The sequence below is a fragment of the Falco punctatus genome (genome assembly GCF_963210335.1).
Source record: "Falco punctatus genome assembly, chromosome: 11".
Classification (NCBI taxonomy): domain Eukaryota; kingdom Metazoa; phylum Chordata; class Aves; order Falconiformes; family Falconidae; genus Falco; species Falco punctatus.
Window position 1 is genome coordinate 5,860,409 of NC_137591.1, and position 27,487 is coordinate 5,887,895.

Genomic DNA, 27,487 nt, shown 5'->3' on the forward strand with positions numbered 1-27,487 from the left:
TCACTCCTGATCTCCCATCTTCTTTACTCAACCCCCAGAATAAAACAATCTCTTCAGCATGATCCATTTTAACAAGCAGAGATTTACCCAGAAACTGAAGGGTGATGACTTTTCCCCCTTTCCCTGCTATCCATTGGTATCGTACGGGCCATGCTCCCGCATTGGCTCAGTGAATGTGGATGGGCTACACGGTCACCCCCTGCCTCCCCAGCCTCCTGACTTTGCCTAATGCCCTACCCACATCCTAGCAGTGACACAAGAACTTCATTCCCTGTCACAAAAAAAAAAAAAAAAAATATTGGATTGTTTGTTCATGATGTGTTATCCATGTGTCACACCTCTCAGTCAAGATCACATCGGCTATAGCCATGCTGTTTCGTTCGTAGTCCCCTACCTGCTGCTTTGATGACAATGCGAGCTCGTTAGAGCTAAGGACAGCTCTGCTTTTTGCTTCTGCCAAGGTAAGTTGCCAATCCCAACCCCTCACCACCACCAAGATTTAATATTTAATGTATTTCCAGAGTAAAAAGGAAATGCGGACTCCTCCTTCTAAGGTTTAGAAGCTGACTACTGAAAACTGAGCGTTGTCTGCCTTGTAGCAAACATGCGTGAGAGTCCTCTACAACACGTTTTTTCAAGAGCAAAGGCCTTCACAGGCATACAACTAAGCAGCATAAAACCTCTTGATCCCACCACATGCGATAAGGAAGCAATGGGTGCCGTCCTAGAGATTTCAGAGGGCGGCTCTGGGACAGTAGTTCCAGCGCTGATTCTTACTAAGGCTGCGGTTTGCACCCAACTAAGATTTGTGGTATCGTATCACCAGTGCCATGTGCCAGATGAGCAACACGCTGCTAGAGCATAGACAAACTTCAGTTAATGGTTCACTTTTGTCAAAAAAAAACCAACCCCAAACCCCCTCTTTTATAACAGCAGGTTTTTTAGCATATCAGCATTGTCTTAACTTCATTAAGATTGGACCAGCCATCTTCTGCCTCTCCACAGCAGGGGTGCAGCGAGCACAGAAGTATAAAGCTGGTATAAATTCCATATCATGTCCCTTGGCTAATTTGACAAAACACAATCATGTGTCCAAGCCTGATCCACATTAGATTTATAGTCCTGGGTGAGCTGGTAGTGCACAGATCTGGTATTAATAATCCTGGAACCACAGCCTAAATCTATTAGCTGGAAGCAGTTATATGATTCTTAATCCTATTTTGTGTCAGAGCAGATGACTGCAACCAAAACGGAGAAGAAATTACATGTTTTTCCTGGCCAAACTTGCCCTGAGCCTGAGGTTTTGGAGAGTTCGAGCCACTCCAGGTACTAATCTTAAACCTGATGTTTTAGGGGCATTTTATGGGAATTGAACCCAGAAATCCAAGAGCCCGAAGGACGAAGCTTTCTTCTGTGAGAAATAGATTCCTTTTACTTGAAAGATGCTGATAACCAATAAACGTCACCTGTGTTCGAGAACCCACCTTTGGAGCAGGATGAAAGCTTACATGTTTAACATAATTTGCAAGTGTGGTAAAGATTTGGAACAGTATTCCCTAAAAAATTAATGAGACCCGTACTGCAAGAGTCCACCGTAAAAACACAGCTCCCTTCCTTAGAATGATTTGCCCATACTAAATATCTGAAAATCATAATAATGCTGTTTCCTCAGCAATTAGATATTTTTATATACTACATTTCTTTAATAATACTAACCCTTTTTTTTTTTAATTTAAAAAAGCCATCCCCTTACAAACACATTATTAAATTACAGTTTATAGCTCTTGCAGTGGGGTAAATTATGGTTGTATTATTAAAGCATTTTAAAGACTGTAGTTTTACCGACATGTTGCTTACTGCCAATAGCTGGCCAGGCCCATGAACGCTGCAAAGGTGCAAGTTGCATCCCACAGAGTCCTTCTGCATCCCAGAAGGGAATTTTGATTTGGTTTTCCAAGTATGGGATGTCACAGAAAGCACGTCCCAGCTGACTCGGAATCTCTGATGTTTGATACCCGTTATCTATGTTGAGGGTGTCCTATTTTCTCTCTCCCAAGCATTGTGAGGTAGGTAGACCCGAGGAGGAGGAGGCTGGAGCCTGTTACTGTTCCTTTGTTTGTCCTTATTGCACCAGTTTGTTTGCTGCCTTGCAAATGACCCTGCTTCTCCACAGCTGCGGGCCCACCAGGAGCTCCTCAACGCAGAGCGCTACACGTGGTTGCCAAATTGAAAATCATAAATAAGGCACCAGCAACATTCAGGCTGCATAAAGATGCAATGAAAATGCAAGCTCATGCCACTAGTCTAGCCATGCCAAAGGACACGCATGCCTTCGCCACCTATTCCTCCTCTGTGCTACCCTCCCTGGAGTTACACCAATGTCAAACTGACATCAGGATAAGGAAAATCATACCCCAGATATTAAACAGAACACTTGGGCCTTGTTTGGAGTCAATACCACCTTTTCCCACTTCCATGGGCTTGTATCTGTAATTGATAACCCCGTGCTTCTGTCCTTGTGTTTTCTGATGTTCAATCACATTGCAAGAACAGACTCACACGCGTGTGTGGTGCTGAAGCTCCAACAGCCTCGCCAGGGGCTGACCCTGCGGGAGAGCTCCCTTGTCTTCTGCTCCGAGCAATTTCTGTGCACAGCATTTGGCACTGCAACAGGAAATTAAGGGCTGTAAGAAAGCAACCTTTGGCCTTTAATTCACTTTTTAATAAAATCATTAAAAGAAACCTATTCCCTGCCAGACATTATGGGAAATGGCTTTAACGATACTTTCAAGCAAAACACATTCACTCAGCTGCATGCACGGCTCAATAGCTTCAGCTTGCTTATTTGTGTGTTTGTAGTATGAAAATGGTTTGAATTATAAAGTCAGTCTAGAAAATTTTATATGAACCAGGCCATGATAACAACTAAATTCCAGGTCCCATCCATTATACACTTCTCTAACATGTAAACAACAGTCATAAAGTTTTGCTGGAAAAGGTCAGTAAGTTTGAGCCAAAGACAAGCACCAACAACGCTAAAGGACAAAGAGAGCAGAGAAGGTTTGTGTCCTCCTAGTCTCTACTGGGAACAAAATGGGTGCCATTAACTGCACGAGTGACAAGCACACAGCAAAGTAAACACGCAGCCTGCGGGAGCACAAACCCACCTGCCCACAGCCAAAACCCTCAGGCTGTAGCTCCTGATCAGGCTCTTCTACCACAGTTTGCCATTGCATGTTTGGGTAGGCTCTTGTGAAAAAATTCACGGCATATTTGTACCAGAGAAGAGGCAAAACTTGCTTTACGGTTGTTAAATTTGTAATTTAAAACTTGGGCATGTATAAAACTATTTAAGAAATTTTATTAATTGAACTGACTCTATGGATAGGCAGGTGGTTACTGAGGTCACCTTAAAAATTCCAGGAAAGACCTGTGCTAAACCAAATTCATTCTTCAGTTTCAGCAGTGAAATTTTAAAAGACTTTTAAAACAAAGAGAGCAGAATTTGCCCTCATGTACTTCAAATCTTTCTTTCCCATTGTACAGAAAAATGTTCATCAAGAAACCTGGTAGTCAGTTTTCTACAATCAATAAATTCTAAGTCCAAGCCACAGTAGCTTTTATGTCTGTACGTTGTAAAAGTAAATTTACATCATATGTCAGACATTACACATGAAGACAAAAACAACGCTGATTTCTAGTCCTAAAAGATATATGTGTATCCATAAAATCAGCAAGCTGTGTCCTGAATGCAGCTGGATGATCATACTCTGACCAAACGGCTAAGACTAAAGATCTGTCAGACTCAACTGCGTTCCAGAACCGCATCTGTTTCAGGGAGCTTTGGGGAAGCACAGGGCGAGCCCCTGCTTTTCTACCAGACTTGAGGGAACCCACATATTCCTGCTTCCCAGGCTGTGGAGCAGCCAAGGGGTCATGCTGGGTTTCCAGAGGCTCTAGGATGGCAGGATTCGAGCCCAAATCAGAGCTGTGCTGCACACCGTTCCGCAGCAGAAAGCCAGGCAGCTGGTAAAGTTCAGATACCAGAGGGAAACGACAAAGGAGGAAAGATTCAGCTGTGCTAATTAATCACAGGATGGCTCAATAGCACCAGTGTGATCTTGAGAAAAGCAGATCTGATCCTGGCAAGAGGCACCGAGCAGACACAAAGGAGCAGGGAAGCCCTTGCAAGAGGTGTTGATAAAAGCCCGTCGGGGATCTGGCATGCGTTGCTGTGCACTTCCAGGCAAGGCAAATCCCAGCCGGAAGAAATGCAGAACGACCACTAGAAAGACCAGGGAACATGCAGCCTTTCTTACCAGATGAAACTTAAAACCTGTGGTACCTCTAGCCTACTAAAATGAAATCTAAGCAGGACACATCTATCCAAAAATACACTGGAGAAGAGCAGTGGAAAGGAAGGAAACACTGTTTTAATTTAGAGAGCAAATGTGGCACAAGGACAGAGTATAATCTCTGCCCATAATTACATAAACATGCAAGGAGCTCCACTGACTAGAGGAAAGAATGGTCAATACAGTTTTAAGGTTTGTAGTTTTACTCCAGCATGCTGGAGGCAGCAAAATCTTCCTGCAATGGCCATAATTATTTACTTCCGTGCTACCCCCTCTAAAAAAAAAAAAAAAAAAAAAAAAAAAGAAGAAAAAAAAAAAGATTAAAGAAAAGATATACTGCTACTCCTCTTTCTAACTCCAGGAGCCCACACCCTGGGGGCTGGGGAACACAGCAGAAAAGGAAAAGGTAGAACCAGAAGAGAAGACGTGATCATGGGCTCTTTGTTAGTGGCAACATCCTCTGAGAGAAAACACAGCTTCAGGAGAACACACGACGAGAGTATTTCTGGAATATTTTCCACTGTTTTCCAATGACATGACATTAGTTTATTTGGGTGGACTCCTTTCTTTGGCTAGTTGTGTCCCCGTTCTTGGCTGGAAGCCTCCACAGATGAGTAAGGAAAGGAACACCACCTATTCCCACAAGTAAAGAGGCTTTTTGAGCTGCAGCCTTTAAGAAAGAAAGCTCCTGTGTGCCTTTCTCATGGAAGGAATTAGAAAATCCCTAATGAAAATCAATATATTGCTGAAATGACCTCTTTATCTAACACCTCACCAACTTTCTGGGAAGTGACTACACGGAGGCAATTGGATTTCAAGCTGGATCTGGTTAATATAAACTGCCACCTGGTGAATGCTAAAAAGTATTTTTGCCTTCACTAGGCGTGGACTGGCTTACACTTAGGAGCAGAACGGATCCTCAGATATTCATGTTGTAAAATTAGCGGCAACAACACAAAAAGGGATATCATGAAATCACTGCATCCCTTTTTTCCAGCCACACTGCACGGAGATTATTTTAACACAACGGCTCCTTCTAGAGCCCCCAGGCCAGAGCACCCTGAAATCAGGCATTTGCTGTTCCTGCTCATCCCACCACTTCCTCATCCGAGGCGTCGTAAGAAGCTGTCCTGCTAAACCTGAGCTACCTGTTGGTAACACGGAAATGACAATACTTCCTTACGGGGATGGTGAAGGACACCAAGGGCAATGCACAAAGTGTCCAGACCCTGTGACGAGGCCATGGCGGTGTCTCGGGGAGATGGAGGATGCCGGGCTGCAGCAGCTCCTATCAGACAGCTTGTGCCATCACAGACCTGCTCTGAAGCCTATTGACAGCAAAGGACTCCCACTGGCTTTTATCAGCTTTGGCTCACATCCTTGGCATCTGGTTCATGCCTCTTCATTTATAATGACATGCATATCAGAAGCAGACTCCCAGGGAAAATACGCCAACTCATCTTCTTGCTCAAAGAAGCCATTTAGCTGTGATTGTAATCTGTGATTTCATTGCTAGCCCCTATTTGCCTTTGCAGTTAGACTCTCCGGGGATAACAATTTATTTCTTTGGCACAGCTTAAGCATTGTGCTGTACAAATCTATCTGTCTATTTATCTCATGCATACCTATATAATAAGCATGAATGTGATGAATAATAAGTACATAGGTGCTACGGGCCTCCTTTGTATTTCTTTGGCACTATTAATAGCCCTTAAAAGTGGGAATAACTCTCATTTGTGCCAGCTCTAAGCTGTCTTGATACAGTCCAAGCATTGTAAGAGAGTTTTATTATAAACAGAACATTTCTGAATAATTAATCATTCCGATATAAGACACCCATACTCATTCCAAATAACCCCTGCATGCGTTTTTGGTTGAAAGGGGCAAATGAAAGATGGGGAAAAAATGGAGTTAAAATAAGGAGCTAAGATATAGAATCCAGCCAGGAAAGCATGGGCTTGGGTGTTTTTTTTCCTCACTCACACAATTTAGAACATATTTTCCCTATAAAGTAAATGGGTAGGATATCCAAGTATACCTCTGACAGTATCTCAGCTACATGTGCAACAGTGGGGCATAAGGATGGGGTGGTGAACAACATTGTCTGCTATTAGTCACCAAGCACAGTCCCAAAAAGCAAGTGCCAACCTCCTGGCACTGCAGCAGTAGATGTGCAACTGTCAGGCTGCCCAGATGTGTGTGTGTGTATAAGCTGGTGCAGCCAGTCACTTGTTTTGCTTTTAAGAAACTGAATTATAAACACATGCACTTTTTAGCTTCAGCAGTTGTAGCAGAAATCACCAGGGTGAGGTGGCCAAGAAACTCGTGCGAGGCAGGAAGTTTGGTGGTTGCTCGTAATTTCAATGGCTGTTTCACTGCACTCCCATTATTTTTTTCGGAAAGATAATGAATCGGTGTGTGGCACACACCCCCAGGGGCGGCTATAGTCTGTCAGGACACAGCCTACAGTATTACCCTCTGCTTTCTATTCACTGTCCAGCTCACGCTGCTGTTCCTGAAAGTCACTCTTGCCCTGCCTTAAATGAGTGGTTCATTATCATATGGAAATGGAGTTATGGGATGGTCTCTGCATAGCAGGGTAAGACACAAAAGGACCCTGAGCCTCTGAACATGCAGCACAGCTCTGGGAACCCATAGGGATGTGTTATTTTTGCTGGGTTCATTGTACAGCAGGATCATCTTAAGAATGAGAGCTAATTTCTGCTTCTCCCAGCCACCTCATCTGTTTTCTGTCATGGCAGCTGAAGTCTCTCAAATCCAGCCAAGGGCACTGTTAGTAAATAAAGGCTGAAGGAGCTTTGTTTTGCAGTCATGTAACATGAAATTATATGTAATATATGACATTAAAAACAAACAAACAAAATCTGGAGTGGTTCATAGGAATAATGTATTTTTTCTCTGACTAATACAAAAGGCGTTGTCAAAGCACTGCCAGAACCAGCACCTATAAATGGCCTCAACCTTTGAAATCCTGCTGCCGTGTGTTTCTAAAACACTGATGAGTCGGCAGACGTCAAGCATCATCTTCCATGCCATGAGGCATGGGCTGAAGGTTTGGAGGAAACTTACCTTCTCTTTCATTCAAGACTCTACCAGATGATGGGCTCATGTAATCTCACCCGTGCTATGGCAGTGCCAATGTGGAGGGAAAGTCACAGACATTTGTCGTAGCACACCCATCCGTGGCCAGAACAACCCTGTCCCAGTAGTGGGTGGCCTAGCCTTGCAATTGAAATCCAGATCCGGGATGGGCTCACGAACAGCCATTTGGCAGTGTGATTTGGATTATTCATGCTAATTTCTGTTGTCTGAATTGCAGGAGATCGTGTTGCTGGCGACTGCAGGTTTACATTCTATCACCAAGCTGCAAGGAGACGTAAATAGTCTAACTACAGCTGGATCTGTCAGAGGAACCACATGAAAATCCCAAGAAACTGGAGTTTGGGAAGCACTTCCTTAGGCTTTAATAGCAATTGAGGTATCTAGTAAAGGTTGTTTTTTAATAAATAAATAAATAAATTCTTTATGATGACTTTAATGTGAGAGGAAAATTGAGTGCCTGACTTTGCAGCTTTGTTTTGGGATTTGGAAGGATTTTTTTCCATAATAGGGATCAGGACTTTTACTACAAATCACTCCCAAACCCCACTGAGCTCCTTCTGTCACAGGCATACCATGTCTGCAACATGCTTCGTGCACCCTGAGGGCCCTTTAGACCTTAACGCCTTGGTCCCTGGTGCTAAACAACTGGTAAGCAAAAACCTGTGTGTTTAATGCCATTACAGCAGGGCAGCTTGTCACCACACAGAAAATGGCACAAAGCTCTGAGTCTGTGTTGCAGAGTTATAAATCAGCCCCTTTTATATAAATAGACAAGTTCAAGTTGAAGTTATCAAGTATGATGGCTCGAGTGGCATCCTGTACGTCAGACCCAGAACTGAATGACCCCTCTTTTCCTTGTGCCAAAGAGACAAATGGTGAGAATGTGTCAGACTTATCTCTGATTCACATTTTAAGCTGGGGACATAGGAAATTTTATACTGAAAATAATATCTTTCTAGGGGTGTGTTATGACCTTTTCCTGACAAGGTCCTTATTTTTCAATAAACAGAACAACACCCAAATAATGACAAGATTGAACTATACGGACAGTTTCGAGCATTTGTCATCCAAGAGATACTGAGCTGCTTCTCTCCAAAGGCCAACTCATGAATTACTTTCCTTGCAGCAGGTCAGCATAGCATGCCTTGGCCTACGCCGCTACCCTGGCTGAGATAAGCCCTTGCCAGATCTTTCATCTTTGTCCCATGACAGAAGGTCCCTGGTGATACTCTGTTGAAATATCAAAGCACTAATGACATTCCACACTCTTTGTCCCACCATGAAGTTCCCCAGGACAACGATCTGGCCATGACATCTTACAGAAACCAGCAGCTGCTCTTGCATCAGCACGGATGATCTGTGGCTGGCTTAGAGCAGTTCTATATGCCAAAGTGCCATAAACAGGACGCAGCCTGGTGGAATGGGGTCTTTGGTCTTTATGCTCCCCTTAGCCAAGAGAAGCTCCCCCATATTAAGAAAAACCACCAACAAAAAGCAGGAAAACTTCCTGGTTCTTCACTGCAGAGCTGCCAGATCATGTAACATTAGTAGACACGTCTCAAACAGAGACACAATAGAGACACAATGCCCTTTCCCTTTGTGTTAGATGAACAGCAGCTTTCCTTTTTATTTTATTTTTTTTTTCTTTCTTAAGGAAATCGTAACTGTGCAGCTTGCCCTGTTACTCAGAGGCTGAGTGACCAACAGCCTTCACAGTCCTTTCCATTAGGAAGCAACCAAACAAACCTGAAAGGAAGATCAGGTAGCCTATCACTTTTATAAAATTCTGTTTACGTTATTTTTAAAGTGAATTTAGTGAATTTAGCATGCACAAGTCTACACCACTGAAAAGAAGGCAACGAAAGCTCTTGCTATTCACAGGAAAGGGACAGAAGAGGTTCTTCACATGTCCTTGAAAGCTCTCTACTGCTGTTCTGGCTTTTGCACCAAAAGCACAGCGAGGTCTCCCATGTGGTCATGTGAGCTCTGAAGAAATTGCCAAAAACCTGCCTAGAATATTGATCATCTTCTGTTCCCAAAAAAGTGAGCGGGAAGGTCAATCCCACTGACTCATTTGACAAACGGAAGGTTGACAGCCCTGTGCTGGTGACTGCCATCACCGCCAAACTGGACTCCATTCAGACTAGCACTTGTTCTTCCTGCAGCAGGGATTTAACCAGTGGCTTTAGTGGTCCAGCCTTTATGGGGGAATAACACAACCAGAAGCCTCACAGACACCCAGCGTAAAGCCTATATCAACAGCAACACTTCACTGTGCAGTAAAGCTAATTAACTTCACCTGACAATATTGCATTTTAAGCTGGAAACATCACTTTTCTTAAAGAAAAGCTTTCTGATCAGCCAGGCCCGCGGTGAGGCAGCGCTTGTTCCTTGGTTGGAAGGCTTTGTGCCCCATGCAGACAAAACCGTGATTATTAACTCTAATCCCTCCACTGAACATCACACCAGTTCTGCAAACCGCTCTCTCACTCCGATAAGGAAGGAAAACATCAATGCAAAATTTATTGGTCATCAGGCAGCATATTGTGGCTGGAATTTTCCAACGAGCTCAGCGTCTCCAGCAGTGGCCAAACATTGAAAGAAGCTCTTCATAGTCCAAAATAAATGTCTACATTTTCAGAAGACAGGCAGAGATTAGGCACTGTCTGGGAAGAGATTCCATTTTTTATCACTTCCAAGTTTTATTTTTACACGTGAATTTTGTCCTCGGGTCTGGCTGAGCTGGAAGAGGCGTATGATGCTCTGCTGCTCAGAAGGGCCAGCCAAGTGAGGGCACCGCCTATGCATGGGCTGGCCGTGCAGCCGGAGGCACTGCTTCAGTGGCACTGGAAATTGCTGCCTCTGGAAGATCACTGCAATTTGGGGACCATCTGGCCATATCCTCCATGTCTGGGCCAGGCAAAGAGCAACGCAGAGTCGGTATAAACTTAAATCAGAAAGACTCATCAGCTTTGCCCTCTGGAGCATAAGAAAAAAGCCTTGCAAATACTCACACCCCAGAAAAGCGCACACACAGATCATATCATATTGCCTACTGTAACACAAGAGAAATGAGAAATCAAAGACACTGGAGACTTTTATTGTTCTTTTTAAGTTCTCTCCCAGCAAATACGGTGCCCATATTTTACAAGGCTACAACACAATAATCTACCACCACCACTTTAACGACCAAGCAGTTGCAGAGTTGATCTATAAACTGATGTTGCCATTTAATGTGGTTTCCAGTGAACTGTAAAATTTATAGCTGTAACTAACACCCCCCCTGCCCCTCTCTCTTTTATGTTCTCCTCAAAAAACAAGCTGCTCCACAGCTCCAAAAGGCAATGCACAGAAAATCAATGTGCAACCTGAGTGAGCTAATTAGGATCATGCTCACATACTGTGGATCTGTGGCCTTCTGGTCAATTAAGCAGAGATTAACATCTAACACTGGATGGGTGAACACCACCAAAATGAAGGCACAGAGACATTCAGATCCACCTTTCTCGCACAACTTCTTTCACGAACAGTGGCAGAACTGCTGCGCAGAGCAGAGACCCTCTGGGTGCCTTTTTCCATGGGCTTTTCCCACTCTCTCCCTTGCAAACATCTCAGTTCTTTTTGGGCAGCCTCACCACCATCGTCACCTGAGCATGGTGCCACCGGTACCTCGGCTTTGGCAGCTGCCTGGCGGGGGTGTCCCTCCCCTCAGCTGTGCTAATGAGAGTGGGTGTAAAATGAAATCCACTCCTGCTCAGCTGGCCTGGCCCTTCTCACGTCCCCTTTCCAGTGACTGATGGGATTTAAATGGGCTTCACTTCAAGTTCACTGCATGGGGGGAACTTTGTCCCAAACAAACGTAATGGTGGAAAATCTTCTTGGGCACATACAAGCGCACGAACTGATTTAAGCTCACTGTTGTGAATGTTTGGAATAAAAACCAGGGGCCTGATCCCAAAGCCCGTTAGCCTTTGGAAAGGCTCCCTATGATGTCAGTGGATTTTGGAACAAGCTTTTGATGCTTTCTGGTACAGGCTGATGGAAAAAAATCTCCAAGCTTAATTGGGATGGTGGGGGAGATGTTAAGGAAAATGTTTTTAGATGAATACCACCTTTGCAGGGGATGCATATACTTGCTCGAGGTCCAGCAATACTTTCTGTAGAAAACTCCCACGCCCGCTGCTTTTGTCTATTTGTTTACAGCGTGTAATTTTTTTTAGGAGGCAGAGATTAACTTTATAATCTCATATGAGATCACATCTAATGTTTGGATCTTCTCAACAGCTTCCTAATGGGAAGGAGGATCCATTTCAAGACTTTTATCTGGATATTCAATTGAAACTTTGGCCTCCACTCCCCTGCCACTGCCTCTGTACCACGAGCACTGTTGTTGTACCACGAGCACTGTTGTCCACAAGTGCCGGGGCGGCAACGATGCCACGATGCACTGAGCAATAGATGCACGTGGCCTCCAGGGAAGGTTTCCCAGGGGAGCAGGGGAGAGCAGTCCAAAGGGACGCAAAGTCTTTCCTGGGCCATGCTGGGGGCTTTCAGGGCTTCAGTGTGTGTATATTGGCTGATGAGAGAAGTCATGGTCTGCAGTACTTCTTTAACCACAGAACTACCTTAAGGCAGTTTTGTCTGGAGCCAGTGTGTGAGTGGCGACTGGGGGTCAGGCTACCTTATGGTGGTTTTTGGAGAACTATCATGCTAAGTTCATGCCAATGCTGCCATGCTTTTTGTTAAACAACAGAGCAAAACGAAAGCAGAGGGCCAGATTCTGATGTCATTTCTTGCTGGTAAAACCAGGCATAAGTCAATGGCTAATAAACTTGCCACTGGAGAAGCATGGTGTTGTGCCACGTAATTATGGCCAGCCCCATAAAAATCAGTGGAGGTGGGAATGGAAGAGAGCTGCCATCTTGGAAAAAGAAATAAGGAACTCTAATAGTAGGGGAAAATGGGATGGATAACAAACAACTGCATCCAAGTGCCTGGGTTGGGACACTCAGAACCATTAGATTAATTTCCGCCCCCCCCCCCCCCCCCCTCCCTTAACTCAGTACGTCACTCACTGTCTACCTTTGCCAGGGGGAACCAGCCACTGGAAATCTCCCAGCCTAACGTGATACAATTATACCAAGACCTTGTTGCGCAAGGGCGCAGACACAAGGACCCGTTGTTTCCTGATGGGGCTGAACGTGGAAACACTGTGCGACCTGCAAGCACCTTCGCAGAGCTACAGGACACCAATGGAGCACCGCATCGCATAGCCTGCCAGCGTGCAACCAAACAGCCCATAAAGCAGAAACAACAAAAGAGCAATTACAAATAGCAACAAATATTATCTCTGGGAATCGCTCTGCAAACTTCACAGGAGAGAGAGCTCAACTCTAGTTGTACAAAAAAGCCTGGCAGCTGTGCTATTTATACGTTCACCACCAAGCTTTCATTAATTTTAACATGTGTTAATGGACACCCTGTATTATTTTGAGAGACTAAATATGAGATTTATTTAATTTCCCTAAATATCAAATATGGGTCAAACAAAATAAACCATAGATCATATTTTTTTAAAGAAAAAAAAAAGTGTCAGCTTAACAGAATTCAGACAGAGCAGTGTCTGATCATATTTACAGCATTTATAGGTTTGGAAATCTCCTAAGAAATCTGAGGAAAGCTAAAGCCTTGCCTGAGTACATTGAGTGAAATTCCTCTTGGTTATGCAGAAATACTCCACAGGTCTTTACAAGAAAACCCTTTAAACTATATGTAAATATTCCACAATCTTTTAGAAAATCTCCAGTTTAAAGTTTATGTTTAAACCAGGCTCTTTTTTAATTTTAAGTTTTTTAAATGCCATTTGCAGATCCTATCATTTCCCTCGGATTTCTTCCTTTTCCTAAGAACACCAATGTTTCCAAACAGCCATACAAAGGCTTTTGAAACAGAGTCCTTGTGTTGTTTTAAAAAAGTTCTCAAATATGGACTACACGGACCTAAATCAAATTGCAGCTACAAACAAACTTACTTCACACCTCATCTTGTTCCTTTGGATTTAATGGAAAACTGGCATAAAGCATGGCAACAGAAAAAAATACCTGCCACAAAAAATAAATCTGTCATACTTGGGAAAATCCATTCATCAAAGGAGGGAAAAATACAATGAAATCGTGAGAAGTTTATGGAATAAATCTGTAACTGATTTGGCTCTAATATTTAATCTCCTTCTGCTACTTTGTAGTGTGATACTGTGTTCACCCTGCATAACTTGAACATGACAATGAGGTTTTAGTAGCAAATTTATAACTTAATCAGGCTGTTACTGGTACGGTAGGACAAAGCCAGTGTCTTCCAAGTGTTTCTGATTCCATCCAGAGGGACAGATGCTTGGGAAGGTAAATCAGACACAGTTCCACTGGTAACACATAACTTGGTGGAAGCGCCATTGATTTACACCACTGGACAGCCTGGCTCTAATCTGGCACTGGAAAAGGCACCTTCAAAGCGAAACTGCCCCTGTACACACCAGTTTCAGTTAAACACAATCCTGTTTTGTCCTGGGAGCCAGGATCTGGCATCTCAAGTTTGGAGCGAACAAGAAAAAGTGCCAGGAGAAAGACGCTCGGCTTCGTCCCTTTAACGCAATAAACCCCTTCACCCTCGTGCACCGGGACAGCAGTGCTGAGCTTGCTGACACACCAGGCTTCAAAGCAGGGCGAGGGGCAGCTGTGAAGGAGCTGACCTTGTAAAGAGGTCTGTTTATCAGCATGAACCAGTGCCCTCCTCCAGCCCAGCAGCCACCTGAGTCAAACAGCTTCTGTTTGAGCCCATGAACTGCGGGAAACTGGAGAGCCCATGGGAGGACTGCAGCGCCCGTCCTGAGATTTGACTTTCTTGAGTGACAGCTTGATGAACTCAGGCGTGAGGAGCTGGCCCTTTGAAGAACTAATTATGCTGCTAGTCAAGAAAAAAATAGCTCCGGGTTGTACCGTGCATGTTTACACAAAGCCAAAGAGACGAGCAGGCACTCCTTGGGACGGGTGCCACAACAGGGAAGATGCATTTCAAAGAGTTATTTATTCACCGGAGATCCTGAAAGGATGTTTGTTGGATCATGCAGAAGAGTGGAAGCTCCTGAAATCCAGGATGCCGTAACTTCAAGTAGGAGCAGGCAGCAGAAGATTTATCTCTCTGGGCTACTGGGAGCTTGTCACTGTTTCAAGTGCCATAATTGCCATTTGGTCTCCTCCCACCCGTGACTCCCCAATGGCAGTCTCCTTCGTGGCAACCCTGATGATGATTATTTATGTCATATAAACAACATGTGTTCGCGTAATCATCTTTCCCCGCTTCTTAATTCACCAGTTTCTTGATGAGATTTGCAAAGGCAAAGGGAATGGGAAGGAAAATGATTAGCGCTAAGCAAGTTAAGGGATTCATCTGAGATGTCATCCTCCTCCTTGCTGAGGAAGAGTGAGAGTCTCTGGATGCCACTGAGCTGCTGGGTACCTAGGGAAGTGCTGGCCTGGCCTCCTCCCTTAGGATGTTGTGGGCTCCCAGGGCTCCCCAGGATATAATTTAGCACAAAAACAGTAAAAAATTGCCTATGTGGCTATTTTTATAATAAAGCATTCACCTTTTGCCTTCCCCTGCTGCATGCTTGCTCTGAGATGGATGCCTCCCCTGTGCCAGCGTCTTGTTCCTCCTATATCCCTCCTGTTTTGTCTACTCTCTCTGTGATAATCGCCTGCATTCGTACACTGCATTGTTTTAATTCCAGCCACCAGCAAGATAGGACTATCAGTGCATCACAACTTCTGCTTAGGATAATCTGCTGTGTGCTCTCGTGAAAAGCACGCTCTGCAACGCCAGGGAGGCAGTGCTGGATGTACCAAAGGGACGCTCATCGGCCATGGCCTTGCTGTAAAACCTGAAGAAAATCGCCTCCCCTCTTTTCCCGTTTGACACCAGCTGTCTGCTTATTTTTGAGAGTAAGGCTGACTTTTAATACAGATAGATGGAGCGCTAGGCATGGGGGTGGACCTTGACTGAATATCTGCTGGCTACTGTAATACAAATTGCATTGTAATGTACAATGCATTGTCTCACATCCAAGTTGTAGGCAAATATTTGTATATAGATAAGCTGACATTTTGTTTAGTGCATGCACTGTAATTTCCAATAAAACTTCTAATAAAGAATTATGAAGTGAATTTATTGCTTCACTTCAAAGCAAGGACATGGTGCCACTTTGAAGGGGTATTTGAAGTACTAAATCCATTTCTATGATGCTTTAATATATTTTCTGTACTTTTCTTTTTTTTCATTATTTTAATGTTATTGTGCCACTCTGTTAAAAGGCCATAAAATATTTTAAAGAGCAATAAAAGTAAACACAAATGCTAAAAAGCCCATTCTTCTCTCTCCAACCCACTGAGAAAGGAAGAGACAGAGGATTTAGGCATAACAAAATTCATGTCAGCTGTGTAAATAAAATAAAAGACCACCACTGTTTTTCTGTTGATGATGATTCTTAACATCTTGCTATCTAGCAGGAGCCCAAGGCAAGCAAGGGAAGTAAGCAGAAACACTGAAGGAGAGCACACAACGGACGGCAGGCTTTGCATCCTTCCTGAAAATGGGAATCGAAATAAAAGAACAACAGAGGAAGTTTTCCAAGGCAAAGAGCCTTTGTCCAGCAGACTTCACCTGCTGCAGGCATGAACCAGCTGAAGGGTGTTATTACAACCAGTATTAGTAAGGATGTACTCCTCGCCAAACCAGAGCAGGCTTTGGTAGGACTGACCCCCCTCACCCCTGCTCCCGAGAACCTCTCTCCTCCTCCCTGACCTCCATTTGCTTCCTGCAAACCACGGAGCTTAGCTCCGTGCTGGGTACCTGCTTGTGGTTCACTGACCTTTTATAAAAGAGCGCTTAAAGACATAACTTGATAAACTACATGGTTCTTCTCAGCCCACCCATGAATTGCACTCAGCGTAGGAAGAAGAAAGTCTAGTCTAGCTGCAAAACTGAAGCTCAAGTGAGGATGGAAACAGTCAGAGAGAATCTTTCAAAAATCTGAATAATGACTGTTATATACTGTTAATACTAAAAAATATAGAGAGAAATACCCCTGCCAAAATGGGTTTATCTCAGGGAAATTGGATTCTCAATGTCAATGCTCTCTGCAGAAATGTATAACAGTTCTCATAAAAGTAAATACTGGATTTTGAGCCAGTATCCCTCCTTTCTGTGAAATATTCCTGACAAAAGTGGGTGGTTTGCTCTCCCCCCCAAACCCCACCCCCAACTTCCCCCAAGTCTGGGCCAGTGCAGGGAGCACAGCACCTTCCCACGCTGCATCCGATTGCGAGTGATGGCAGCTCTCACCAGCTGCCTCAGTCCGGGGCACCAAGGAGCTGCCAGAGTTGCTGCCAGCTCTCTGCACTCATGCCTTATTAAAAAATAAGAAAGTAACGTGGGTTACTCTACTTACAGCACTTTAAAATCTGAATTTGCAGCTAGGTTTACAGTACAAGCTCAGACGCTGGTTTTCTGCTTGGGATGAGGACGAAGCCCCATAATACAGCTTGTGTTTAGGGTTCAGCAACAATGATTCAACATAACCTCCCAAACTGCCACGTCTGTTGGAGTTTTTGGAGATGTCAGGCATGCCATGGGGAGAGCGCTTCCACTACAAGATGCTGGTACAAACTTTCTTTGCCTTGAAGACGGCTTCTCCAATGTACTCTTACAAATGCAGTGCTTCAGGGATGACAGCCACGGAGGTGATGGCAGAGTGCAAAATTTGCCTTCAAAAGCCAGGTTGTGAAAGGAGGGCAGAATAAATTTGGGAGAACTGAGGTTAGGGAAAGCTTAGTAGGAACAACGTATCAAGTTGGTCCAATAGGTGATGAGCATCACAGAAGCTCCTTCAAGAGCTGGAGACCTCCTAGTTTACGTTAGAAAGGTTTCCCAGGTAGGGAAAGGTAGCAGGATCCTGCCCTCAGCATACACAGAGAGCAACACAAGCCCTGATCAGCCTGGGGGCATCTGAAAGGACTGCCTGGCAGGTGTCCCGTCCCCCCTCCATGGCACCCCAACCTGCCCCACACCACGCAGGGCACATGGCATCCTAACTCCTGATGCGTCCGCTGCAGCCTGTGATTGCAGCACACACACACCCACGTGTTACACGAGCAAAGTGCTTGACAATGTTTTTCTGGAAGTGACTTCACTTGGTCTGAGACCTTAATGCAGGATTTGGTTGTATTTATTTCTTTTTCCCTGTGTTTTCTTGTCCTAGACAACATGTTTGCAGCTGTGAAGGGCTGATGACTCCCTTTGCTAAGCACTTTCTCCCAAGAGCCTTCTTGCAATGGTCTCCGATATAACACTCTGGATTTTGCATTTCCGCTGCCGTGCTGACGAATGGAGTCCCAGGTCCTGGAGTCACCACAATGAGCCCAGGACAGCGATCACAGCCAAACGCACCAGCGCAGCTCACTAGCCACTGATTTATTTCCCTCTGTGACCTCCACATGGCTGCAGTCCAGGCGTGAGCCCACATACTGCTGGAATCCTACACATCATTTCGGGGTCTTTACTCATCATTTACTAGACCGTGCTCTCCGAGTTGTCGGTATGGTTTCCAGGAGTGAGAGGCTCTCCTTCTGCTCAGTGGGGATTTGGCCACAGCTTTCCGGAAGGACGGGAATACTGAAAATATTAACGTCCTCCAAGTTACTCACTTCAGTGAGTCTTTAAGGTCTGCATATGGAAAATTATTTGTCATTTCCTTGCAGTCACTATTTTCAAAGGAGAGATATATTGTTCTGGCAACAGTGCAGCACCGTGATTTAATAGTTTGTTTATCTCTCAGCCCAGCTCTGCTGCTTAAGTTCAGGAATCTTGCCCTATCCCTTCTTCCTATCCTTTTTTGTTAACAAGCACACAGTTCTGGTCTAATAAGGCTCGCTCGTTGAACAGGATCCACTGACATGAATGAGCCCTGGCTACCAAAGGAGATCGGGATTTGCAGTGCACAGAGCTTCATCCAGTGGGATGTGGTGGTTTGAAAGCCTAGAGTCACTCCAACAGCTAAAGATATTTAGAGATGGGAATTCATCATGCCATTTCACTAGTGAGACACAGTCATAATGTTGGGGTGTGGAGGTGGTGGAGGAGAACATTGCTGTGGGAGAAGCTTTCTGCGGTAAAGAACCCATGAAAATGGTTCTCTTCACTCCTGTTAGCAGAGTAAGTGGAGGAAGGGATATACATAAACAGGGTTTCTTTGTGAGCCACCAATTTCCTCCACTTTTCCTACCTCCAGCACCCTTGGATACCATCTGTATCTATGTTACAGTAGCTCCGAGGCCTGGCATACAACCAACCCAGCCAAGAAAGGGAGGCTGCAAGCTAACCGTGGACCTCACCACCCACCCTGATGACGGGCAGCCCTTGACTCTCCTTATCCCCAGCCAGTCCAGTGGTTTCAACCTCTAAAACTGAGAGCACAAGCGCACTTAGATTTATATACAATTTTAGGATGTTCTGAAACGGTAAGAGCTTTCTCTTGCTTTGCTTTTATTTTTTAAGCGGCAGAATAGTTTCTTCTCTATGTTTTACCAGAAACAAACTTACAAGGGGCCTGGTCTTGCGAGGGCTTGAGGGCACTTTGCTTTGACGGAGTTTGGCCCCAACCCGTACGTTGAGGCCCAGACTTGCTCTGAAGAGAAGCTGAAGTGCCTGTAAGTTCTGGCTGCAGTAAACCCATGGATGTAGTCAGACCTCTTACAGGAGAAGTCAAACTACATCTTTGGAATGGGAACCAGACATTTCAGAGCTGAGACAGAAATTCATTAGAAACAAAGACAGAAGACCACAAAGTCCAATACTCTGAATGGAAGAAGTTAAATAACCTTCCGAAGCCCTGACAGGCTAACAACCTCCTCCACCAAAACATTAAAGATGTCTCTTCACACAATAAAAATGTGTGCATTTTAGGGCTTGAGAGAGGTCTGCCTTCAGGAATTCCTTTGTCCATTTGCCCAAAAGTCTCAGTATCACTTACAGCCTATGAAACACTGAAAGCTTTCTGGGGTCTCTTAGCCAGCAGATTCCCTCTCTCTGCTTCCAAGGATGATTTTTTCCCCATTAGAATACAAATTTTGGACAATTTCCCTCTCATCGTGCACGTGTAACAGATGATCTCTCACTGAATTATTTTAGAAATGCATTTATGGAGTCTGTTGTCTGGGTTATAGAAGCTCCATGTTTCCTATGCTATATATTACCAAATATCATTAACAGGGTCCGAAACATGAAAGACTGACTTTGCAGCTGAGCAAAACCTTCCGCCAGTCAACCCAGACGCTGTTATGCATCTGCACTGTGCTCATAATCTGCTTTGTATCTCTCTCAAGCGCTTCTTGCACCTGGAGGATAGAAAGCTACCGCTGGTACCAGCTGCAGGAGCTGCTACCACAGCTCAGGTGACAAAAGCTTACATCTTTTGGTCACATAGATCCCATGCCTCCTTCTTATCGGGGACACAACCTGGCCATTTGCAGCAGCAGACCCGATGCTGTTGATGCCATACACTGTTGTGATGCTGCTTGCTGACATGGTGACATCTTTGGAAAAGTGATGGCTTTCTGCACAATGACCATGATGGAAGAGAAGGGCCCCAGCCAGGTGCGTGCTCACCCTCCTGGTCTCGGGATGCACAGATTGGTCGTGTCCTGCCTCCTTGCTGGGGTCTGACCTGAGCGTGGTCCGTCTCCCATGTGCACCCCATTGCCTTGGGGAAGGAGGGGGCCGTGGGACATTTCATGAGATCCCTTGGCACAGACAAGTTTCAGACATGGGCTAGGGACCTCACCATGCTGAATCATTAGTGTCATCTATGCTTCATCGGTTGCATCGGAGTCAGACAAGGGAAAGGCATTATAAGGATTTATTTACAAAGAAAACAAAAAGAAATCACAAACCCAGTGCTGTGCAATGGGTAGCACAGAAAACACACTGCCCTGGGCCAACTGAATACTTAAGCTGATACTTGGTGTTCTCTCTGTGTTTAAATTGTGCATGTTAAGGGTCTGGCCCTGGCTGCCGAACATCTTAGGCAATTCAGCCCCCCAGCGCTACTCAGGACATTCTTTCTGGTTTACAAGGAATCTTTATTGAAGCAGTACATGATGATAAGCATTAATAAAAAGGACGTTCTTCTCCCACAACTTTAAAGAGAAACCATTAATTCCCTTTGCAGAAATGTGTGCAATGTGAATTCCTGGAAGGATGGGCCAGGAGGGAGACAGGACTGAGAGATGAAAACCTGGGGGAACAGTGTCAAAAATCAAATGTAAGCTGTATATTGCATTATGTAGCTTTAAAGAAGCAATGTGTCTTGCTGAAAAATAGTTCTGGTCAGCCGCTATTAGCAGCATGTCCAACTTGATCAACCTGTCCTCACCTAATGTCCCATGTGCTGACTGCCACAGATGCTGCTGGGCATGGTCAGCCCATTCTCCTCACCACTTGTTGCCCTCTGTCTTGTCCCAGCTCTGTTCTCGTTGGTCTCAGACCTGCCTGTCATGCTTCTGCCCTCTCCTGTCGGGGTGAGCACGACCATCCTTCCGTGGGCAGGGAGTGCCTGGCAGGCAAGAACCAGTAACACTTGCAAACATGGCACAGTGGGAACAGGAACATTGCCCCTGCATCAATTTGCTGCTATCACAAGGAAAACCACTTCTGCAGGTCACGCTGTGAGTGCCGCTGAAGCACAGATATGTTGCCATCCCCAGGGCTAATCCCAGGCTGTGGACACGAGGACGAGTGTGGCAAGGCTTCTTGCCACGTGCCATTGCCCGGCGACAGCCAGTCCGTAGGGGCACTGAGCCCAGTGCCAAGAGCAGGAAGGGAAAAGAGGAGACAGAGATGTGAGGAATCAGAAAGGCAATGAACCACAGTCTCAGATAAGAGTAAAATATTCTGCCTGTCTTTGTTTTAATGTCATTGACCTAAAGCAGAGGCACAATGATTTCCAGTGCAGAAGTTTATGGGCATAATCTCTGCTGGTGGAAACAGCTCTCTGTACTTCAGAGGGGGAGCATGCCATGGTGCTGGAGTTCATCTTCTGGTGAGCTAAAGACTTCAAGGAGATCACTTTAACAAGGGGTTAGTAAACTTCACAGTTGTCTGCAATATTGTACTGGGGGTTGGAGAAGCTGTTCAAACATCTGTTTGGAAGAATAAACAAACAGCCTTGCCACGTCAGTTATAGCTGACTCACGATCTTTGTGAAGGAGGTGATCAATGGACTTCAATTACAGTTTGAAAGTGCAGGCCAGCTCCTAGCATATGGCTTATAAGGCAAACCGGAGCATGAGGAGGGTGCAGAGCCTCCGTGCAATTGAGTTCTGTCCCTCTCCATTGCATTCATACCTTAATATGGCATCCCAGAAGGAAGATGTGGTGGCGGTTGTTTTTCAGAATAAACATTCTGGGTCAGGAGCAATGATTAATACAGCAGAGATCTGGGAAAATACACCTCTGTAAACAACAGTGTTTTATAGCTGTGAAAGGGACTGTGCGCACCAGGAATCCTCTGCCTGTACCCGAGTACACCCTGCTTGCAGAAACAAATCAACAGGGAATTTCCTCACTTGGAGGAAAATCATCAGAAGATTTCATTTGTACAATACATTTCACCTAATCCATATTTCCCTGGAATTAAGATGTAGAGTATAGACTGTGGTAGGAAATCAAGTACAAGAGAAACCAAAGGAGGAGTTAGTAAGATTTCTTACGTGCGTAACATCATGAAATACATTAGAAAACCTTAACTTTGCTATCAGTTACAAAAGAGAAAGTTTAAAATATAGATCCTGCCTGCCACAAATTTCCAATATAATGTTATTGTAAAAATGTTGTACAAATATGTAGATAGATAGATAGATATAGCCACAGAAATACAGACATTTAACACTGGAAAATGAGTGTCACCCAAATGAAAGAGTGAAATATGCAGGGTGCAAAGGCACTGGTGATGTTATCTCTTAGCTGATCCCAGCCCTGCCAGCAGCTGGGAACACAAGCTTCATGGGGGTTTGAGGTCAACAGAAGCTCATATGGGTAACCTAATAGCACAGTATAGGCAGGAATGGTTTTCACTGTACAAAGGGCAAATTCATGGCCATCTCCTTTGGAAAGCTGCTGGGAGTTGGAAGCTGAACTGCTATTTGTGTCTTTGAAAACCTCTCCTATAATATTTAGACAGAATGGTGACAGGGTTTTAAAAAGACACCCCAGAAAAGGCAAAGGTGGAACCTGTTTTAATCTAGTGCTGCCCAAGGACAGGAAAGTCTGTCATCCGAATAGAAGAAAATTCTTAAATGTTCACACATGGGTGAACGTGCCTTTGATTAAACTGACCTCACCTGTGCTCAGGGCTGCAGGGGAGTCCCCTTCATGTCTGGTGAGCCCTTGAGTGACACGCATCTTGCTCTGTCTTTCAGGAGACCCACAACCCACTGACATAGTGACTGGGGATATATGTAGCTATCATTCATATAAAGCATACAGCAACCAAACTTAGCCCTGAACTTCAGAGGCTTAGCATCCTTCTTGTGTTAAAGAATGAACGGTGTTAACAAAAGAAAACCTGCATTTCCCTTTGCAAGGCTGACTGCTCACTGCCCTAGCAGAAGCTAGGCATGCAAAGCCCTTTTCTACTGTAGATATTCCCTCTTTCAATATATTTCATAACATGCAGTAGTCTTATTATGCTAGGTATGTTGCTTTTCCAAAGAAAACAGGGCTTATCCCACTAAAAGACTGCTTCTTTCAAAGGAAGGCTGCTTTTTTTCTAAGGAAAAAACAAGGTCTGCACTGTGGCAGTAAGTCCTCTAGGAAATTTTGAGGCTGATTCATTCTTCTGGTTGCCTTTGGTGCCAGGGGCCTTGCGTCTCCCACAGCTCCCCACCGCACACAGACATCACCCCCTTGCCCCTTGCAGTAGGCTCTGCCCAGGCTCAAAGACCTGAAGGTGTCCCATGTACCATGGCTTTGCCCCCTGCCCCAGGAAAGGAGGAGGCGGCAGTAACCGTCCGTGCTGGGTGAATGTCAGCCGCTGGGTTTCAGATTGCTATCCCAAATATTTCTGAAAACTGAAGAATTGGCTTAATAACAGGAAGTTGGGAGCTGGCAAATTTCTGTTCTTATAATCAGAACAGGAGTCTGAGAGGAGTCGTGTTTTGGCAGTGATAGCTAATTTCCACGTCTCATTAAAACAACGTGGCTCATTAATTTATTTTTAAGGCTGTTTTTCTTTTAAAGGATAATAGAGCAGGTGCCCCCTTTTATAAGGCATTAATCCATTCTGGCCAAGCAGTTTGTATTGATGGAAGAAGTGGATTTATTCAAAGTGCCTGGGTAAACACGGCACCAGCCCTGTAGCTCCCTGATACCAGGCTCTTACGGGAACAGACATGAAACACGTCACTTCCATGGTGTGCCTCTGGGCTCAGCTCCGAGTCGGCACAGCGACTGTCCCAGGAGCCCTTTCATCAAGCATGTCCCCTGCATTGTTTTTTTTTTTCCCAGAAGAGGCTCAACATTTGGATGTGGGTGTGACTGAAAAGTCACCAAAACATAAATATGGGGGTTTGTTATCAGGGTCCAGCCATGTAGCCAGCCACTCTGCAGTGCAACGGGCGGCTGGACCTGGCCCAGTCGCCAGCCCATACCCCATCTGTGCAAGAGCAATGTTTTGTGACCAATACCAGAAATAACATCATCAGTTGAAACCTTTTCTACATCTAGGGCAGTTTAATGGCAATCCAGGTCTACAGAGACCTTTCTCCTTGCCTTGTTGGCGAAGTCCTCACCCATGAGGACAGCAGAACTCTCCCATATGAGGACAGAAGAACAGAAGGAAAATGTATAATAAAGCAGATTTCTTGAGTACATTGTGACTTTTTCCTAACAGCAGTCTTCCTCAGTGGAAGCCCGTTCTCCTTCCTACCTTGCTGCAACCCTTCCAAGCAGGGACCTGAGGGATGTGATGGGCAGCAAAAGCACCGCACAACTCACAGGGTGTTTTGCAAAGCCAGCTCCGAGGTCTGCACAGACACAACAGTGATAAAGACAGAAGTAAGAGTGACCGAAAGCCTGCGTTACCAAAGGTGTGGGCCATAACGATCCTACAACAACAGTTACACAGTTTCTGGAACACAGTCTTTGAAGGGATAAGGCTGTATTTTGATCAGATTTGGGCTGAAGGCTGTTGTGGTGAGATTCATTGCTATGGCCCCAGAATCAATGGTTTAGCCAGACGCTTCTTGCTGCAAAATAGCAGGACTCAAGGCAGCATCAACTGCGCGATACAAAACACCAAAAGAATCTGGCATAATGTTCATCCAAATAGGAACTTTATCCTTTGAGTTATGTTAAAAGATAAGTAGAGACCAAGCATGTGTCTCCATCAGGCACCTCTATAACACGATCTGAAACAAAAAATTTTGGCCTGAGCCATCTAGGAGGAAGAAGAAAATCCCGAAAAATCAAACTTCTCCAGTCTTATATATGAACTAAACAGCCTAGCACAGAAGGGAGTCTGGTCTCTGAGGTCCAGCACCTTTTGCTAGACGATATATTGACTGTACGTACAATGCTGTAAAATATCCTGTCTGCTTTATCTTGGGTGGAGCAATAAAGGAAGGAAAGTCACAATAGCTCTCCTCCCTTTATCAAAATAGCCTGTGCTATCTAAGAATCAAGGATGAATTAATAATAAGGAACCTCTGGGATTTGGGCTGCTGCTAGAAGCCAACAGGTGACATGGTGAATATGCATACTTGAATATCATCCAAGCATTTAACATCCTCTGATTTGGACAACACGTCTGTGCAGCATCCCTCCAACCAGTTCCTGTGCAGCCTCATAAAACAGGCAAACAGAGTGCTCTTTTCTTGAAAGCCTCTCCTTGCTTTCATATTGATTTTTTATATCGCTTACATCCTCCTCTGCCCTCCCCCTATAGAAGATCCAGCACCTTCCAGCCCTGCAGCTTCCCAGAGTCCCCACTGCAGATGGGGAATGACACCTTCCACATGTCCTGGATGCAGACGTGCTATGGCCCAGTGGCACGATGTCAGGTTATGCCAGCAAAGAATCTGTCCCTTTGTAGCCTGTATTATTTACTCACATTTATTTTGCTGTTGCTGAATATTTATGCATTTCCTGAATTTAAAAATAACAGTGCAGAATTTTTCTTCTACAAGGAAAGAAGACTAAAACTTTGACTCGCTATCAGACTCCTAAGCAAAACGGAGAGAACCTGGAGATGATCGGAGAAAGGACAGTCGGGCTGATGGACCATGCCCAAAACAGCGAGGCGTGCCCACCGCAGGCACGCTCCACACCTGCAGCGGGGCTGGCCATGCTTTGCCAGCGGCAGACACACCTGAACGCCTTTGGTCCTCAGGACGGCTCAGCAAGAAACACAGCACCTTGTAGCCAGGGCTGATTGCTGTCCCATGAGCTGACTCCCAGATGAATCAAACAAATCAAACCACCAGCAGTGCCCAGCTGCCTGGCAGAGTGGCCACCAGCCCTGCCCCGGGGTCCCCGCAGCGCAGGGACGGGGGTGGCACACCAGGTGATGGGTGAAATAAAGAGGGAAAGCTGCTGCAGAGCAAGACCGTGGGGTGGCTAAGTAACAACTAATTTTATTAAGTGATGCCTTTTTTTGTAGGCCAGTCTGGTTTATTTTATATAGCCAACTTGTTCTTTTGTGCATGTGTGAGAGGGCCTTTTTCTGTAGTCTTGGCCAAAGTGCAGCTGATGAGCAAGGTAGGGGAGCAAGCCAAGCAGAGGAGGCTGGTGGGGCAAGTTCATAAACAATGTGTTGGCACAGACAGAAAAGCTTTCTCTATGAGTGAGAGATGCAAACAGGCTCTTCAGGTAGGTCATAGGATGTCGGGGCACCAATCTACTCTGTGTGAATCGGCTATCAAGAGCTCAGGGGTGGAATACATCCCCTAGTTTAAAGGACAATTATTTCTGTCTAAATTACAGAAATTCAAGTCCCAGGAACCCCTGAGCAAACCTCAGCTGATCTGTGGGCGGCTCAGATGCTCCACAGAGGGTTAATACTGGGCTAACCTCAATTATTTGTCACTGTTTGTGGTTTGATGGGAGAAGATCAAATAGGACACTTCTCATCTCCTGTAGATGGAAACACAACCCAGAAGAGAGGAAAGGTTTTCTTTGCTGAGGACAGCGGGTCTGGTTAGATAGACAGTGCTCCACACACCTCTTGGGCACAGGGGGGGGAGCATGGGGAAGAACTGTGTCCCAGAGGAGTGACCCTGGGGCAATGTTCTTTTTTACCCCTCCTTCTTCAGGGTTATTTGCAGCTGATACCACTTGACCCAAACTCACTATGAAGCTGAAACTTGCCCAGTGCTTCCTCCAGGATGCCAGGCAACAGAGTGGAGGTGATTGAGCATTTAGACAGCAATAGGCACACACGGTTTTTAGTGTTTTAAGGGGTACAGCATCATAAGAAAAGGGGGGGGGGCACATTTTATCATGATTTATGCAACTGATATTAAATATTTGTTATACATTTCCTTTGGGATGTATTCTGGTTCAAAACCTGTGATACCAGCTGATAATGAGTTACACATTTATTTTGAAACAGTGCAGACCAACGCTAATTGGAAGCACATTCTGTTTGACTAAGCAGGTACAATAACTCTAAAATATTCACTGTCATTTAACAGGCTTCTGCAACGATATTAATCAAAGCACTTTTTCTAAGCTAAGGAGAAGTCAATGCAGCAGTGATCAGGTATGATACAGATAAAGCAACAATCAACCAGGACCAGCCAAGGAGATTTTTCTTTTCTAGGACTGTTATGTTTTCATATAAAAAATAATAAAAAGGCTTTCAACCAGGGCTAGTAAATTTTTCACCGTCAGATGAAAACTTATAG

At 44.9% G+C, this 27,487-nt stretch overlaps 2 protein-coding genes across 3 annotated transcripts in view; one reads left to right on the forward strand and one right to left on the reverse strand.

Moving 5' to 3' along the window:
• The window catches only part of FYB2 (FYN binding protein 2), a 525,108-nt gene that overhangs the window by 216,349 nt on the left and 281,272 nt on the right, over positions 1–27,487 (forward strand). The gene's annotated exons all lie outside the window — the stretch shown is intronic.
• LOC308071261 (uncharacterized protein) overlaps positions 1–27,487 on the reverse strand; it is a 398,822-nt gene that overhangs the window by 66,510 nt on the left and 304,825 nt on the right. Inside the window, exon 1 of one of the 2 annotated variants that reach the window (XR_013931028.1) lies at positions 1–16,781. This exon is cut by the window's left edge and continues 26,679 nt beyond it. The exons of the other annotated variant lie outside the window; for it this stretch is intronic. The gene's annotated coding sequence lies outside the window, so the exon portion shown is untranslated. Of the gene's footprint in view, positions 16,782–27,487 lie in introns of those variants that run through there. 2 annotated transcript variants of the gene reach the window in all.